The sequence below is a fragment of the Capra hircus genome, chromosome 3 (assembly GCF_001704415.2).
Source record: "Capra hircus breed San Clemente chromosome 3, ASM170441v1, whole genome shotgun sequence".
In the NCBI taxonomy this organism is placed as follows: Eukaryota; Metazoa; Chordata; class Mammalia; order Artiodactyla; family Bovidae; genus Capra; species Capra hircus.
The window spans coordinates 119,902,228-119,920,632 of record NC_030810.1 but is presented as its reverse complement, the minus strand read 5'-3'; the positions used below and the strand labels follow the sequence as shown (position 1 = coordinate 119,920,632).

Sequence of the window (18,405 nt, the reverse complement as noted above, 5' to 3'; positions counted from 1 at the left end):
TAATTAGATCCCATTTGTTTATTTTTGCTTTTATTTCCAGTATTCTGGGAGATGGGTCATAGAGGATTGCCAGGAGCCAGTGTGGGAGATCCCACCGATGACAAGGTCATGCAGAGAGGCCTGATGGGCAAGGCGAGTCAGGTCTCAAGGGGTCCTCTGCCTGAGCATTTACCCCAAAACCAAAATCTGTGTGTTTACTGTCTGCTATACTATACTCTTCTGACATTACAGGGGCTATCCCCGACCACCTTTCTCTGGAAAGAGTTAACTCAGAGCTCCAGATAACAGTCTCCTGCATATAAAAAGAATGTCTCGGTTTAAATCCCTTTGATGGCTTTCTAACTTACCTGACCGGTCTGCCAGTTGCCGGGCAACCACAACAACTTGTGGTTGTTTACAGCCCCCCAACCGTGAAAGGCAGGAAGCTTAAAACATCTTAAAGATACAGAGCTTTTTAGAGCTAAGAATTAGTTTGGTGAAGGGTTACATTGTTGAGTTAATGTTTACCGCCAGGCCTCCATATCCTTTATCTTTTAGGCACCTGGGAGGATATTAATCAATGTAAATGGGATGCAGAAATAGGAATATAGTAGTTTTGATGTTAGCAACATTAAACTTTTGAGTTAATGAATTTTCTCTTTGTTATAAATCACTGTACTCCTCTTTCTTGTTATAAATTGTTGTGTCCTTGCTATGTAAGAATGTAACTTTATTTAGTGCTTTCTGAGAGTGGCACCAGACTGAGTAAGAAATCTATATTTTATGATTATTTCTCCCTCTGAACTTTCAGGATTATCATCAGTAAACTTGTAGAGAACCTCCCATAATTATCTAGGAATTTACCAGGAGTCTCCTTCTCCCCTGTTCTTTGTCAGCCAATTTAGCATAATTTTAAAGTCTTCACATGTGCTCACTTCAGTTCTACAAGAATACTTCTGACAAAGTGGCTCTGTTATAGGAACTGCTTGGCTCCCAGTAGGAAGGAGGGCTATTTCCTGTTCCCTCTTTCCCCTTGTCTCATGTTCAACCCATTCATCTCCAAAAGTAGCAGCTTCCCTCAAAACTAAAGCTCTTGAGTCAGGCGTCAGGGTCTGTCCCAAGACATACATTACATCTCTCCAAGTAAGCTCATAAAGTAAAGTTAGTTCTGTAAAGGCTTCTATGTACTTTTTGGATCCTCTCAATAGTCTTGATTGCAATTGGTACAATTTGAATTTCTACCAAGACTGAGGCACCCCATCCTGGAAGGGTGCCCTGACTCTCAGTGTGTTCAGTCGGGAGCCCCAGATCCAGGGGGCAAAGTAAGAGGACAGGAGGGAGTTGAAGGTTTCACACACCAAATCTGCACCCTTAGGACATAAGTCTGGTATGTCTTTCAGAGAGATAAAGAGAAACATATATGTCACTTCTACCCACTTCTCTTGTTTTCTACAGAACTGGTCTAGTTGTTCAGTTCAGTTCAGTTCAGTTCAGTTCAGTTGCTCAGTCGTGTCCAACTCTTTGCAACCCCATGAATCGCAGCATGCCAGGCCTCCCTGCCCATCACCATCTCCCGGAGTTCACTCAGACTCACGTCCATCGAGTCCGTGGTGCCATCCAGCCATCTCATCCTCTGTCGTCCCCTTCTCCTCCTGCCCCCAATCTCTCCCAGCATCAGAGTCTTTTCCAACAGTAATAATTGAGATTCTTCAACAGGTCAAAATTCCCCATCTTCCAAAGAGCACCATGGCTATACAGTATCACAGAAGAAGATCAGGCATATCTTTTTAAACTCTGGGATCAAACTTTTCCCAGCTTTAAAAAAAAAATACATTTTAAAGTAGTTCTGGAACTGCTAACTCTCATCTATTATAGAGAAAAAAGCGGCATCCACAGCCATGACTTTTTTCCACCAGAAGCACCCTTTGCTGCTCTAGATCGGGGTGTAGACAGACTCTTCACCAAAGCTTTGCTTCCTTGGTCAAACTTACTCTGTCCCTTATTGACACAGGCACCTTACTCACCCCTCCCACTTCTACCACCAAGACAGGATAGAGATGCACCAGGGGTAGACCTGATAACATCCCAAATTGACTTAGTTCCATACCACCAAGATCCTTGTTTGATTTGCCCTTTTCCTCTGATGCCACCTGAAGTGGAACAGAGTAGCTTTTGGGAATACCTCTCAAGCTAGTACTACTAAGGGAATCATCCATCTTATGTGTGCCTGTGCACATTCCTGAGTACAGTCCTACAGTAGAAGTGATGAGTCATAAAGGGACGAAAAACAACCAAGATGTCCCTTCTTAGTGTCACCACGTCAGGATCAGTTCAGTTCAGTCTCTCAGTCATGTGGACTTTTTGAAACCCCATGGACTGCAGCACACTAGGCCTCCTTGTCCATTACCAACTCCCAGAGTTTACTTAAATTCATGTCCACTGAGTCAATAATGCCATCCAACCATCTCATCCTTGGTCATCCCCTTCTCCTCCTGCCTTCAATCTTTCCCAGCATCTGGGTCTTTTCAAATGAGTCAGCTCTTTGCATTAGGTAGCCAAAGTATTGGAGTTTCAGCTTCAGCATCAGTCCTTCCAATGAACACTCAGGACTGATTTCCTTTAGGATGGACTGGTTGGATCTCCTTGCAGTCCAAGGGACTCTCAAGAGTCTTCTCCAACACCACAGTTCAAAAGCATCAATTCTTTGGCACTCAGCTTTCTTTATAATCCAACTCTCACACCCAAACATGTCAGTATATGTGATAGCAAAAGAGGTCGTGGAGGGTTGGCCAGTGAGGAAAAAGTGATTTTTGTCCTCAAGCTACTAGGACCAATCCTTCCAGTTCATTTCCACAGATTACACATAAGGAATATCTAGGGAGTTAAGACAAAAGCCATCAGAGAGCCTCCTCTAGTCCACTAGGAGCTAGTGCTACCAAAGGAAGAAGCCCTTTGCACTTCCAATTTGACCAGATTCTGCAATTCCCAATCTGTGTCTTCAAAAACCTCATGGTAACCAGCCGTGCCTTTATCCATATAGATAGGAGGCACAGCCATGACAAAAACTCACTTTCAGGTCGCTGGCCCCTGAGGCAGGCAGCCAAGAGTGACCTCTAGCCTGAGAGGCATTCCTGGAGCTAGAGCTCTGCCTTGCTCCCAGACATGCTCTTGTAACTTTCTGCTCTCAGCAAAGCTAGTCGCTTCCATACTTGGGGTCTAAGTAAAGGTACGCAGTAATGGTATAGATCACAAGTCCCTTGAAAGTCAGTTATCCAAAAGATTAGGTTAGTAGTTCTAATTCCCAAGAAGATATAAAATGGTCAAAGAGACTGGAAAGTTTGACCGAGAAAGGAGAGTTCAGTCCACACACTTGGCCTGTTTCTGGCCACTCCCCTCACAGAGACGTTGGGTGTCTCTTAGTATTGGCAGGTCAGTATAAACCGCCAACAAGGCTCTCCTTTGGGGGGCTGCCTTCAGTCATTATGAGGCATTGCAAAACTGCAGAGCAGGGCTCATCACTTGCTTTGCTCAGGGCATGTCATCCATTCACACAAGCACACAGGAGAGTTAGTAAACTAAAGCAGAGAATGTGTATACTGAGAAAGTAGAGAGGCTAGAGCTCTTGAGCATTCTTACCTTATCCTGAAGATCCCAGACGAGCCCCAAGATGATAGCTTATGGTGAACAGAGTCAGATTCATGAAGAATATTTAACTTTGGGACCAGGGACAAGCTTTGATCACTCAAGAATTTTAGCATAGCAGATTTTTATTAAAATGAAAAGGCACAGAGAAAGCTTCTGACAGACATCAGAAGAGGGACGGAGAGTGCCCCCCCACCCCCGACACCTCAAGGCTGACGGAGTTTCACCAGGCCCCTCTCCCGCAATATGCATTTTTGAGATAGCATGGCACGAGGTATGTCATCCCCCAGCCATAAAACAATTGATATAAATACTGGTTTGTTGAGTTATTATCAGCCCTAAGTTTGAGAAAGAAAAAAAGTTAGTCTTAGGTGAAACCATTTTGAAGAAAGGCAACTCCAAAGCAAATACAGTTTCATTAACATAGCTTAAGAAAAATGTTTCCATAGAGGGTTTGTTTCCTCTTGCCACTTAAATAAGGAATAAATAAATATATATATCTGACACTTGCAGCCTATTTCCTCCATTTGGAGACCTTTGGTCTTCCTGCCTGTTACCCTCTCAATAATAAAGATTATCCAAAATCTTGGAAATAAACCAGAGGCACAGATAGACAGACTGGAGGTACAGATCATGAAGATACAATAAATGTTTATCGAGGACATAGAAAAATTAAAGAAGAGACTAAAAGAGAATTAAAGAAGAGCAATGAACAGCAAAATAATGATATTAAAAATACACTAGAAGGAACTAAGGGGAGAATAAATGAGGCAGAAGAATGAATAAGTGAGCTGGAAGTTAGAATGGTGAATAATATAACTGGAGCAGAGCACAGTAAATAAAATATAGTAAAAAAGAAATAAGGACAGTCTCAGAGACTTCTGGGACAGCAAATGAGCAAGAACATTTGAATCATAGGGGCCCTAGAAAAAGAAAACAACAGAAAGGGATGTGAGAAGATATTTGAGGAGATTATACTTGAATAGTTCCTTAAAATGGGAAAGGAAATAACCACCCATGCCCAGGAAGCCCTTAGAGTCTCATACAGGATAAGCACAAAGAGAAACACACCAAAACAAATATTATCAAACTAGCAAAAATTAAACAGAAAGAAAAATTAGAATCAGCAAGAGAAAAGCAACAAACAACATACAAGAGGATCCCCATAAAGCTACATTTGACCTTTCAACAGAAACCCTGCAGGCCAGATGAAAGGGGATGAAAGGGGGAAAAAAATCTACAACCAAGATTACTCTATCTAGTAAGGAACTCATTCAGATGCAAAAGAGAAATCAAAGCTTTACAGACAAGCAAAAGATTAGAGAATTCAGCACCACCAAACCAGCTTTACAACAAATGCTAAAAGAACTTCTCTACACAGGAAGCACAAAAGAAAGAAAAGCTCTACAAAATCAAATCCAAAATAATAAAGTAAATGGTAATAGGATCATACATATCAATAATTACCTTGAATGTAAATGGACTAAATGCTCCAACGAAAAGACATAGATTGACTAAATGGATACAAGAACAAGAGCCCTATATATGTTGTCTACAAGAGACCCACCTCAGACCCAGAGACACATACAAACTAAAACTGAGGTGCTGGGAAAAGATATTCCAACCAAACAGAAATCAAAAGAAAATGGGAGTAGCAATATTCACAACAGATAAAATAGATGTTAAAAACCATTACAGGAGACAAGGAAGGACAGTACATAATTATCAAGGGTTCAATCCAAGAAGATGTAACAATTATAAATGTATATGTACCCAAAACTGGAGAACTTCAATGCATAAGGCAAATGCCAACAACTACTAAAGGGAAAATTGACGATAACACAATAATAGTGGGAGACTATAATACCCATTTTACACCAATGGACCGAACATTTAGGGAGAAAATTAATAAGAAAATGCAAGCTTTAAATGATACATTGGACCAGTTGGATCTAATTGATATCTATAGGCCATTTCATACAAAACAGTAGATTTCACTTTTTTCTCAAGTGCACATGGAATACTCTCCAGGAGAATCACATCTTGGGTCACAAATCAAGCCTTGAAAATTTAGAAAAAAAAAAAAAAGTAGAAAAGAAATCATTCATTTCAAGCATCTTTTCTGACCACACGCTATAAAATCAGATATCAACTACAGAAAAAAGAATCTATAGAAAACACAAATACATGGAAGCTAAATAACCTCTTCTGAATAACCAACAGATCACTGAAGAAATCAAAAAGGAAGAAGGAAATGACAGTGAAAACTTGACAACTCAAAACATGTGGGATGCAGTAAAAGCAGTGCTGAGAGGTTTGGAACAATACAAACCTACCACAAGAAACAACAAAAACATCGAATAAATGACTGAACATTACACCAAAAGCAACTCGAAATAAAGAACCAAAAAACCCATAGTCAGCAGAAGGAAAGAAATCACAAGGATCAAAGAAGAAATAAATGAAAAAGAAATGGACAATATCAAAGACCAATAAAAATAAAAGCTGGTTCTTGAGATGATATACAAAGTTGACAAATCAATAGCCAGACACATTGAGAGATATAACGAGGGGACTCAAATCAATAAAATTAAAAATAAAAAAGGAGAACTTACAACAGGCAATGCAGAAATACAAAGGATCATAAGAGACAATGATAAGCAACTATGCGTCAATATCATGAGAAACGCTGGACTGGAAGAAACACAAGCTGGAATCAAGATTGCCGGGAGAAATATCAATAACTTCAGATATGCACATGACACCACGCTTATGGCAGAAAGTGAAGAACTGAAGAGCCTCTTGATGAAAGTGAAAGAGGAGAATGAAAAAGTTGGCTTAAAGCTCAACATTCAGAAAACGAAGATCATGGCATCCGGTCCCATCACTTCATGGCAAATAGATGGGGAAACAGTGGAAACAGTGTCAGACTTTATTTTTGGGGGGCTCCAAAATCACTGCAGATGGTGATTGCAGCCATGAGATTAAAAGATGCTTACTCCTTGAAAGAAAAGTTATGACCAACCTAGATAGCATATTCAAAAGCAAGAGACATTACTTTGTCGACTAATGTCCATCTAGTCAAGGCTATGGTTTTTCCTGTGGTCATGTATGGATGTGAGAGTTGGACTGTGAAGAAGGCTGAGCTCCGAAGAATTGATGCTTTTGAACTGTGGTGCTGGAGAAGACTCTTGGGAGTCCCTTGGACTTCAAGGAGATCCAACCAGTCCATTCTGAAGGACGTCAATCTTGGGATTTCTTTGGAAGGAATGATGCTAAAGCTGAAACTCCAGTACTTTGGCCACCTCATGCGAAGAGTTGACTCATTGGAAAAGACTCTGATGCTTGGAGGGATTGGGGGCAGGAGGAGAAGTGGACGACAGAGGATAAGATGGCTGGATGGCATCACTGACTCGATGGACGTGAGTCTGAGTGAACTCCAGGAGTTGGTGATGGACAGGGAGGCCTGGCGTGCTGCGATTCATGGGGTCGCAAAGAGTCGGACACGACAGAGTGGCTGAACTGAACTGAACTGAACTGAAGAAATAGGCAAATTCTTAGAAAAATATAACCTTCCAAAACTGGATCAGAAAGAAATAGAAAATACGAACATAAGCACAGAATCACAAACACAGAAATCAAAACTGTAATTAAAAATTTTCCAACAAACAAAAGGGCCAAATGGCTTCACAAGTGAATTCTACCAAACTCTTTCTATGAGGCCACCATCACACCCTGGTACCTAAAGCAGACCAAGATGCCACAGAAAATTTGAGGCTAATATCACTGATGAACATAAATGCAAAAATCCTCTAGAAAATATTAGCAAACAGAATCCAACAATACATTAAAAGAGCAATACATCATGATCTTTATCATCTTTATCCCAGGGCTGCTAGGATGTTTCAACATATGCAAATCAATCAATGGGATAAGCCATATTAACCAATTGAAAGATGCAAATACAATATTGTAAAGTAATTAACCTCCAAAAAAATAAATAATAAAAATAAAATAAAATAAAGAGGAACCAGAAAAAAAAATATGATGATCTCAATAGATGCAGAGAAAGCTTTTGACAAAATTCAACACCTATTTATGATTTTAAAAAAAAAACTCTCCAGAAAGTAGGCATAGAAGGACAGATCCTCAACCTAATAAAGTCCATTTATGACAAATAAACAGAAACATTATTCTCAATGATGAAAAACTGAAAGCATTTCCTCTAAGATCAGGAACAAGAAAAGGTTGCTCACTCTCACCATTATTTTTCAACATAATTTTGATGTCCTAGAGAGGAAAAAGAAATAAGAGTGATCCAGATTGGAAAAGAAGAAAACTCTCATTATTTGCAGATGACATGATAGAAAGCCCTAAAGATGCCACCAGAAAATTAATAGAGCTAATCAATAAATATAGTAAATTCACCAGATATAATATTAATCTTCAGAAATTCCTAGCATTCCTATAAGCTAACAATGAAATATCAGAAAAAGAAATTAAGGAAACAATCCCACTTGCTACTGCAACAAAAAATAATAAAATACCTAGGAACAAACATGCCTAAAGAGACAAAAGACCTATATGCAGAAAACTAGAAGATACTGATGAAAGAAATCAAAGATGACACAGATGGAAAGATGTATCATGCTCTTGGATTGCAAGAATCAATATTGCGAAAAAAAACTATACTACTCAAAGCAATGTACAGATTCAATGCAGTCCCTATTAAACTACCAGTGGTGTTTTTTTACAGAACTAGAGCAAAATATTTCACAATTTGTATGGAAACATAAACGACCCCAAACAGCCAGAACAAATCTTGAAAAAGAAAAATGGAACTGGAGGAATCAAAAGGTCAGACAGTACTACAAAGCTGCAGTTATCAAGACAGTATGGTACTGGCACATTAAAAGTTAGACCTGTGGAAAGTGAAAGTGAAGTCGCTCAGTCGTGTCCAACCCTCAGCGACCCCATGGACTGCAGCCTACCAGGCTCCTCCATCCATGGGATTTTCCAGGCAAGAGTACTGGAGAGGGATGCCATTGCCTTCTCCGTAGACCTGTAGAACAAGATACAAAGCCTAGCGGTAAACTCATGCACCTATGAGCACCTTATCTCTGACAAAGAAGGCAAGAATGGAGAAAAGACAGATTCTTCAATAAGTGGTGCTGGGAATACTGGACAGCTGCACATGAAAGAAGGAAACTAAACACTTCTTAAGACTGTACACAAACGTAAACTCAAAACGGATTAAATGCTTAAATGTAAGTCCAGTAACTAGACAGCTCCTGGAGGAAAAAATGTTCTCTTGGCAAAACTCTCTATTAGCCTTTGTCCTGCTTCATTCTGTACTCCAAGGCCAAACTTGCCTGTTACTCCAGGAATTTCTTGACTTCCTACCTTTCTATTCCAGTCCCCTATAATGAAAAGGACATCTTTTGGGGGTGTTAGTTCTAGAAGGTCTTGTAGTTCTTCATAGAACCATTCAACTTCAGCTTCTTCAGCATTACTGGTTGGGGAATAGACTTGGATTACCATGATATTGAATGGCTTGCCTTGGAAACGAACAGAGATCATTCTGTCGTTTTTGAGATTGCATCCAATTCATTATAAAGGGCTGGAATCACACCCTGATGCTGTGAAAGTGCTACACTCAATATGCCAACAAGTTTGGAAAATTCAGCAGTGGCCACAGGACTGGAAAAGGTCAGTTTTCATTCCACTTCCAAAGAAAGGCAATGCCAAAGAATGCTCAAACTACCGCACAATTGCACTCATCTCACATGCTAGTAAAGTAATGCTCAAAATTCTCCAAGCCAGGCTTCAGCAATACGTGAACCATGAACCTCCAGATGTTCAAGCTGGTTTTAGAAAAGGCAGAGGAATCAGAGATCAAATTGCCAACATCCTCTGGATCATCGAAAAAGCAAGAGAGTTCCAGAAAAACATCTATTTCTGCTTTATTGACTATGCCAAAACCTTTAACTCTGTGGATCACAATAAACTGGAAAATTCTGAAAGAGATGGGAATACCAGACCACCTGACCTGTCTCTTGAGAAATCTGTATGCAGGTCAGGAAGCAACAGTTAGAACGGGACATGGAACAACAGACTGGTTCCAAATAGGAAAAGGAGTATGTCAAAGCTGTATATTGTCACGCTGCTTATTTAAATTATATGCAGAGTACATCATGAGAAATGCTGGGCTGGATGAAGCACAAGCTGGAATCAAGATTGCTGGGAGATTTATCAATAACTTCCTGATATGCAGATGACACCACCCTTATGGCAGAAATTGAAGAAGAACTAAACATCCTCTTGATGAAAGTGAAAAAGGGGAGTGAAAAAGTTGGCTTAAAGCTCAACATTCAGACAACTAAGATCATGGCATCTGGCCCCATCACTTCATGGCAAATAGATGGAAAAACAGTGGAAACAGTGAGAAACTTTATTGTTTTGGGCTCCAAATCACAGCAGATGGTGACTGCAGCCATGAAATTAAAAGACGCTTACCCCTTGGAAGGAAAGTTATAACCAACCTAGAGAGCATATTAAAAAGCATAGATGTTACTTTGCCAACAAAAGTCTGTCTAGTCAAGGCTATGGTTTTTCCAGTAGTCATATATGGATGTGAGAGTTAGACTATAAAGAAAGCTGAGCACCAAAGAATTGATGCTTTTGAACTGTGGTGTTGGAGAAGACTCTTGAGAGTCCCTTGGACTGCAAGGAGATCCAACCAGTCCATCCTAAAGGAAATCAGTCCTGAATATTCATTGGAAGGACTGATGCTGAAGCTGAAATTCCAATACTTTGGCCACCTGATGCAAAGAGCTGACTCATTGGGAAAGACCCTGATGCTGGGAAAGATTGAAGGCAGGAGGAGAAGGGGGCAACAGAGGATGAGATGGTTGGATGGCATCACTGACTCTATGGACATGAGTTTGAGTAAACTCTGGTAGTTGGTGATGGACAGGGAGGCCTGGCGTGCTGCAGTCCATGGGGTCGCAAAGAGTCAGACACGACTGAGCAACTGAACTGAACTGAGAGGAAAAAGCATGGGAAGTACATCTCTTAACATAGATCCTCTGTGACCCACTTCCTAGAATAATGGCAATGAAAAGAAAAATAAACAAGTAGGACTAATTAAACTTAAAAACTTTTGCACAATTAAGGAAATTATAAGCAATGTGAAAAGACAATCCTCAAAATGGAAGAAAATAATAGCAACAGAAACAACTGGCGAGGAATTAAATCTCCAAAATATATAAACATCTCAATACCAGAAATATAAACAACCCAAGCAAAAAGTGGACAGAAAACCTAAAGAGACTTTTCTCCAAAGAAGACATACAGATGGCTAATAAACACATGAAAAGGTGCTTGACTTCACTCATTATTAGAGAAATGCAAATCTAAAGTACAATTAGGTGTCACCTCATACCCGTCATGAAAAAAAAAATGGCCATCATGAAACAAATCTACAAACAATAAATGCTGGAGAGTGTGTGTAGAAAGTGAATCCTCTTGCACTGTTGATGGGAATGTAAATTGATACAGCCACTATGGAGAACAACATGGAGATTACTTTAAAAACCCAACAATCCCACTACCAAACATGTACCTTGAGAAATCTATAATTGAAAAAGACACGTATACTAGAATGTTCATTGCAGTACCATTTACAATAGCTGGGACATGGAAGCAATCTAGATGTCCATTGACTGATGAATGGATAAAGAAGTTAAAGAACATATATACAACATATTTGAGTCAGTTCTAATGAGATCGATGAACCTAGAGCCTATTATAAAGACTGAAGTAAGAAAGAGAAAAACAAATGTCATGTATTTGCACATATATGTGAAATATAGATAGATAGTACTGATGAACATATTTGTAGAGCAGCAATGGAGACACAGAAGTGAAAACATCTGTGGACACAGTGGGAGAATGAGAGAGGATGAATTAAAAGAATAACATTGAAAAACATTGAAACATATGTATAGTGAGTGTGAATTTGCTGTGTGATGTAGGGAACTCAGACCTGGTGCTCTGTGACAACTTAGAGGCAAGGAATGAGGTGAAGGTGAGGTTCAAGAGAGAGGAGATATATGTATACCTACGGCTGATTCATGTTGATATAGAGAGAAACTAACATAATATTGTAAAGCAATTGTCCTCTAGTTAAATTTTTTTAAAAAGAAAACATGAAGTCTTTTGTCTGAAATTAGGGTGAAAGTGTATGCTATTAGTGTGAAAATACTGAAGTGGGTAGCCCTTCCCTTCTCCAGGGGATTTTCCCAACCCGGAGATCGCACCCAGGTCTCCCAGTTTGCAGGCGGATTCTTTACCAACTGAGCCACTGCTGCTGCTAAGTCACTTCAGTCATGTCTGACTCTGTGCGACGCCACAGATGGCAGCCCACCAGGCTCCCTCATCTCTGGGATTCTCCAGGCAAGAACACTGGAGTGGGTTGCCATTTCTTTCTCCAACTGAGCCACTAGGGAAGCCCAATATTAGTATATTAGATATTAGTATCAGTTCAGTTCAGTACAGTCGCTCTTTGCGACCCCATGAATTGCAGCATGCCAGGCCTCCCTGTCCATCACCAGCTCCCGGAGTTCACTCAGACTCACGCCCATCGAGTCAGTGATGCCATCCAGCCATCTCATCCTTGGTCGTCCCCTTCTCCTCCTACCCCTAATCCCTCCCAGCATCAAAGTTTTCTCCAATGAGTCAACTCTTCGCATGAGGTGGCCAAAGTACTGGAGTTTCAGCTTTAGCATCATTCCTTCCAGAGAAATCCCCGAGTTGATCTCCTTTATAGCTACCCTTATTCTCTTTGGTTTTCTATTTGCGTGGAATATCTTTTTCCATCCTTTTACTTACAACCTTTTTTTATCTTTGTATCTAAAATGAGTCTCCAACTATGAAACAGCATATAGTTGGAGCATATTTATTATGCATCCTACCAATATCTGTCTTTTGATCAGAGGGTCCAATCTATTTACATTTAAAGTAGTTACTCATAAGGGGATACTGCTGCCTTTCTTATTATGTATTTTTTAAATACCTTATAGTTTTTTTGTCCTTCATCTCCTGTATTATGGCCACTTTTTCATTTAGTTGATTTTTTTAATAGTGACACATTTCAGTTATCCTATCATTTCCTCTTGTGTCTACCTTTGTGTCTAGCTATTTTCTTTGTAGCTACCATTTAACATTCTAAAGTTAAAACATTAAGTTGAATTTGTACATGCTGAACTGTAATAACATACAAAAATCTGCTTCTTTACAACTCCATTCCCACCCCTTTCAGTTGCTGATATCATAAAATTACACCTAATATATTGTGTACCCAAAAACATACACTAATAATACCTTTAAGTGCATTAATCTCTCAAATTCTGTAGAATATAATATTTGCAGTCACAAACCGAAGTTTAAAATAATGCTAGCATTTTACACTAACAATTTTTCTTTAAATATGTCTGTTAAACCATGTTTTTTAAAAAAACTGCAGTTACAAATCATTGTTAACATATTATCAGCTTTTATAATTGCCCATATATTTACCTTTACTGAAAATCCTTATTTCTACACATGTCTTTGAGTTACTGTCTAGTGTCCTTTCATTGTACTTCGGAGGACTCCCTTGAGCATTGTTTGCAGGGAAGGTCTAGTGGCAAAAACTCCTTCAGCTCTTATCTTGTAGTGTCTTAATTTCTCCTTCACTTCTGAAGGACAGTTTGGTTGGATAATGAATTATTGGATGATGGGGTTTTTTTCTTTTAGTACTTTGAATATATTAGCACACTGTCTTGCTACCTCCAAAACTTTTGATGAGAGATCTGTTGCTAATCTTATTGAGGATCACTTTTGTGTAATAATTTACTTCCCTCTTGCTGCTTTCAAGATTCTCTTTCTTTCTGACTCTTGAAAGTTTGATTATAATATATATCAGTGTGGGTCTTTTTGAGTTCATCTTACTTGGAGTTTGTTGAGCCTCTTGGATGTTTAAATTCATCAAATTTAGGAAGACTTAAGCCATTATTCTTCAGATATTCTCTCTGCCTCTTTCTCTCCTTCTCTTTCTTCTGGAGCTCCCATAATGTTTATGTTGATCTGCTCTTTGCTTAAGCTGGGAGATACATTTTCTTCTGCTCTCAGACATGGCACTTTTAACTCTCATTTCTTTGGATTTAGATTCCCCTTGTTCTTGGGCCTTCATGTTTTGCTAGAACCACATCACCAGCTTTCCTGGCCTTCTAGCTGAAGACAGGAAATTGTGAGTCTTAGCCTCTAAGCCTCTAATCATAGGACATGAGCCAATCCCTCTTAATAAATCTACTTTTACATTATCTATCTATATATATTTATCCTATTAGTTTTGCTTTTCTGGAGAACCCTGACTAACATAGGCACTTATTAAGGATATGAGATAAGCTATAAATGGGATCAAGTCAGAGATCTAAGAGATAATCACTCTCTAAGGCTTCCATTCTGAGGCTTCCATTCCCTGAAGACTTCAGGGGAGACACTATGAAATTTACATATACATATTTGTTTCAGCCACAACACATCAATGTCCTCACCTTGACTGGAGCTGTAGTTCCACCTGAGACTTTTTTCTGGGTGCACAGGCACTCAATTCCATACTTCTTAAGTGTTCAGGACTTTCCCTAAAGTCAAGAAGAAGAAAATATGTTTAGGGGTTTGTGATAGGCAAGATTATGCATGCTATGAGGTAAGACAAAGTTGGCCAGGCTCTCAGGTGACACCCCCCTGACAACCATTGTTCTATCTGAATGAGCCCTGTTTACCATGCCAAACACCAGCTCCTTGGTGAGGGTTCCCAGGGAAACTATGAGAAAGTCCTGATATCAGCTTCTCGAGAGTCTGACTTAGATTCATAACTGTGATCTTTATGTGGGCCACCTTTTTCTCCAAATAAAAGTAGTTTTATTGGCATTTTCCCCAGTTAAGTATATGACACATGTTCAATGTAAAACATTGAATTGATTACCAAGAGAAAAAAAAAAAAGAATAAAGATTACTCAAAATCTTAATGGTCAGAGATAACCTTTGGTTAACATCTGGTGAACATCTTGAATCAAAATGAAAAGAGTGGATTGGAATTTAGCTTTATGGCAACAAAGGTCAACCTACTAAATTCCCCCAAGAAAGTCTTTTGGGCAACGGAACTTATTAAACATGGCAATCTCTCAGAGAGTTTAGAGAAAAGGTAAATCTATGCAAATTTACCATTTTCAGTTTCCTCGGGTAACTTCTAATCCCCACTTATCCTAGACATCTTATTTTTTTCCTAAAAGTCTCCCTTCTCTTTATCTTTTCATTTTTCTATCCTTATTAATGCCCTAAATCTGTGTTTCTAACCCTCACCTCCCACCCATCATTCTCAGACTGCTCTGGATAAAATAAACACTAGTCACTATCTAAGGAAAAATGAGAGCAATAGAATACATTTATAAGCCCAGTGTCCACTTTTTAAGAATATCTTTCCAAAAGAACTAGATCTGCAATAAGAACCAGCTTTATTTGGTGATGATGTTTCTCTGATAAAGCCTTTTACTCAAGATACTAAGATTCTATCTTCCCCTTCCTTTTCATTGACTGTTTTTCCCCTTCCACTTCCTCATTTTCTTGATCCACATTCTCCCCTTTACACATTTATGTTTCTTCACCTTATAACCAAAAACTACTCGCAAAGAATAATGTTATGAGTAAAAGACAGAAAGGGGCTTCCCTGGTGGTTCAGCGGTAAAGAATCTGCCTGCACTGTGGGAGACCCTAGGTTCAATCTCTGGGTCTGGAAGATCCCCTGGAGGAAGGAATGGCAACCCATCCCAGTACTGTTGCCTAGAGAATCCCATGGACAGAAGAGCTTGGCAGAGTGCAGTTCATAGGGTCGCACAGAGTTGGACATAACTGAAGCAACTAAGCAGCAGCAGCAGCAGCAATGGTCAGAAAGAGCTCTGGGCGTGAAGACTCAACAGGAGGAGGGACTATCCTAGGCCTGGGAAGGCGAAGACAGCGCAGAGCATGGCCGCCACTCGGGCTTGAAGCAAACTCATGCGTGGTACAGGCTGAGGCCTCTCTTCAACATGTCCTCAATGATGACTGGTTCCCTCCTTGGCAGAGTGAGGCTGGGCTTGGGCCAAGGGTAGGCTAGGAGACTGACAGGGACCGCTGTTTTCCTCAGAGAATAAAAATGCACTGTTTGTTCTGGGTCTGATGCAGAGTTGTTGATGTATTTGGATATTTAGAGGAAATTATGATGGGGAGTTCCAAGGGTTACAGAGAAATTTGATGGACAAGATGCAGAAGAGAAAAAAAAAAATCATCCATGTCACATTTTTTTTTTTAATAAATATATCTCCTCAGCGGCTGGAAGTTTTCTGGGCTTAACTTAGTGGTGTTATGACACCATCACAACTTCAAAGAGATAAAATGGCTGATGACATATTTGACAGACTGTCACCATTTATGGATTTTCTGTGTTTCAAAGAAATGTTTCTGGGGAATAGAAAAGGAATGTCAGGTACTGGACATAAGCAGTGATTTTGTGGTCACTTCATTGCATAAAGCATCTTCCAGGAAAACTCTGCAATGCTAGTTCTTGCCTCAAGCCAATGGGATTGCTTTGGACACCTATATCCCAATAGGTTGTTAGATGCTTAGACTAGTAATGACAAAAGAGTATGTCCTGGAAAGACTAAATTTGCTTGTGGTTGTTCATTAATGTTAAGCACTGATGAAGCAAAAAGAAAATTATAAGTTTTTGAATTGTTGAGATGACAACCCTTTTCAAATTGATTTACAGTTATAATTTTGTTGCTGTTGTTTAGTTGATATGTCGTGTCAGACTGTTTTTGCAACTCCATGGACAATAGTCTGCCAGGCTCCTTTGCCCATGGAATTTTCCAGGCAAGAATACTGGAGTGAGTTGCTATTTCCTTTCCCATGGGATCTTCCTGACCTGGGGATCGAATCTGCATCTCCTGCATTGGCAGGTGAATTATTTACCACGGAGCCACAAGGGAAGCCCTAAATATAATGTCATCCCCTATCAATCTAAAACAAAACCATTCTATTTCTTCTTCTAGTTTGCTCACACTTCACTCCTACCACCAGATGTGTGGGATTTTCCACACCAAGCAATTAAATTCAATTCTTACACTGTCTACTGAGGAATTAGTGTCAGATCCCACAGTTTAAGAATTCAGTCCCACAAGACTGCTTCCCAATTCAGGTGCCAGCCACAAGTATGCATCTCCGGTACTTCTGACCAACTGGCTATAAATTGGCCTCTGCCACAACTCCCTCATCAAGTTCCATTATTCACTAGAATGGCTCATAGAACTCAAGGAAGAAATTCTTAGTATTTGCCAGTTTACTGTATAATAGAGGACACAGATGAATCACAGGAACATAGGATGAGGGCGCTGAGGGCAGAAGCTTTTATTTCTGTGGAGTCGGGGCACGCCATCCTCCCACCACGTGGAGGTGCTAGCCAACCTGCAACTTCTCTAAACCCCCCAGTTAGGGGTTTTTATGAAGGCTTAATTGATTAGGCATGATTGACAATTGACTCAATCTCTAGCCACCTCCTGCCTAGAGCATAGGGAGATTATACAACTGCAAGTCTGAAGTTTCCAATCATGACTTGGTCTTTCTGTTGACTAATCTCCACCCTACCTTTGCATTCCAGTCCCCTATAATGAAAAGGACATCTTTTTTGGGTGTTAGTTCTAAAAGGTATTGTAGGTCTTCATAAAACCGTTCAACTTCAGTTTCTTCAGCATTACTGGTTGGGGCATAGGCTTGGATAAAAGTAAGAAGCCAAGAAACACCCGGAGTAACAGGCAAATTTGGCCTTGGAATGCGGAATGAAGCAGGGCAAAGACTAATAGAGTTTTGCCAAGAAAATGCACTGGTCATAAGACTCTACACACGGACATCACCAGATGGTCAACACCGAAATCAGATTGATTATATTCTTTGCAGCCAAAGATGGAAAAGGTCTATACAGTCAACAAAAACAAGACCAGGAGCTGACTGTGGCTCAGATCATGAACTCCTATTACCAAATTCAGACTCAAATTGAAGAAAGCAGGGAAAACTGCTAGACCATTCAGGTATGACCTAAATCAAATCCCTTATGATTATACCAGTGGAAGTGAGAAATAGATTTAAGGGCCTAGATCTGATAGATAGAATGCCTGATGAACTATGGAATGAGGTTCGTGACATTGTACAGGAGACAGGGATCAAGACCATCCCCATGGAAAAGAAATGCAAAAAAGCAAAATGGCTGTCTGGTGAGGCCTTACAAATAGCTGTGAAAAGAAGAGGGGCGAAAAGCAAAGGAGAAAAGGAAAGATATAAGCATCTGAATGCAGAGTTCCAAAGAATAGCAAGAAGAGATAAGAAAGCCTTCTTCCGCAATCAATGCAAAGAAATAGAGGAAAACAACAGAATGGGAAAGACTAGAGATCTCCTCAAGAAAATTAGAGATACCAAGGGAACATTTCATGCAAAGATGGGCTCGATAAAGGACAGAAATGGTATGGACCTAACAGAAGCAGAAGATATTAAGAAGAGGTGACAAGAATACATGGAAGAACTGTACAAAAAACATCTTCATGACCCAGATAATCATGATGATGTGATCACTAATCTAGAGCCAGACATCTTGGAATGTGAAGTCAGGTGGGCCTTAGAAAGCATCACTATGAACAAAGCTAGTGGAGGTGATGG

The 18,405-nt window shown here is 39.8% G+C and overlaps 1 protein-coding gene across 1 annotated transcript in view; it reads right to left on the bottom strand.

Annotated features, from left to right (window-relative positions):
* The window catches only part of LOC102172500 (alpha-1,3-mannosyl-glycoprotein 4-beta-N-acetylglucosaminyltransferase C-like), a gene marked incomplete at its 3' end in the record, with an annotated part of 47,543 nt that extends 33,213 nt beyond the window's left edge, over positions 1-14,330 (bottom strand). Inside the window, exon 1 of the mRNA XM_013975087.2 lies at positions 14,220-14,330. The remainder of the gene's footprint in view (positions 1-14,219) is intronic.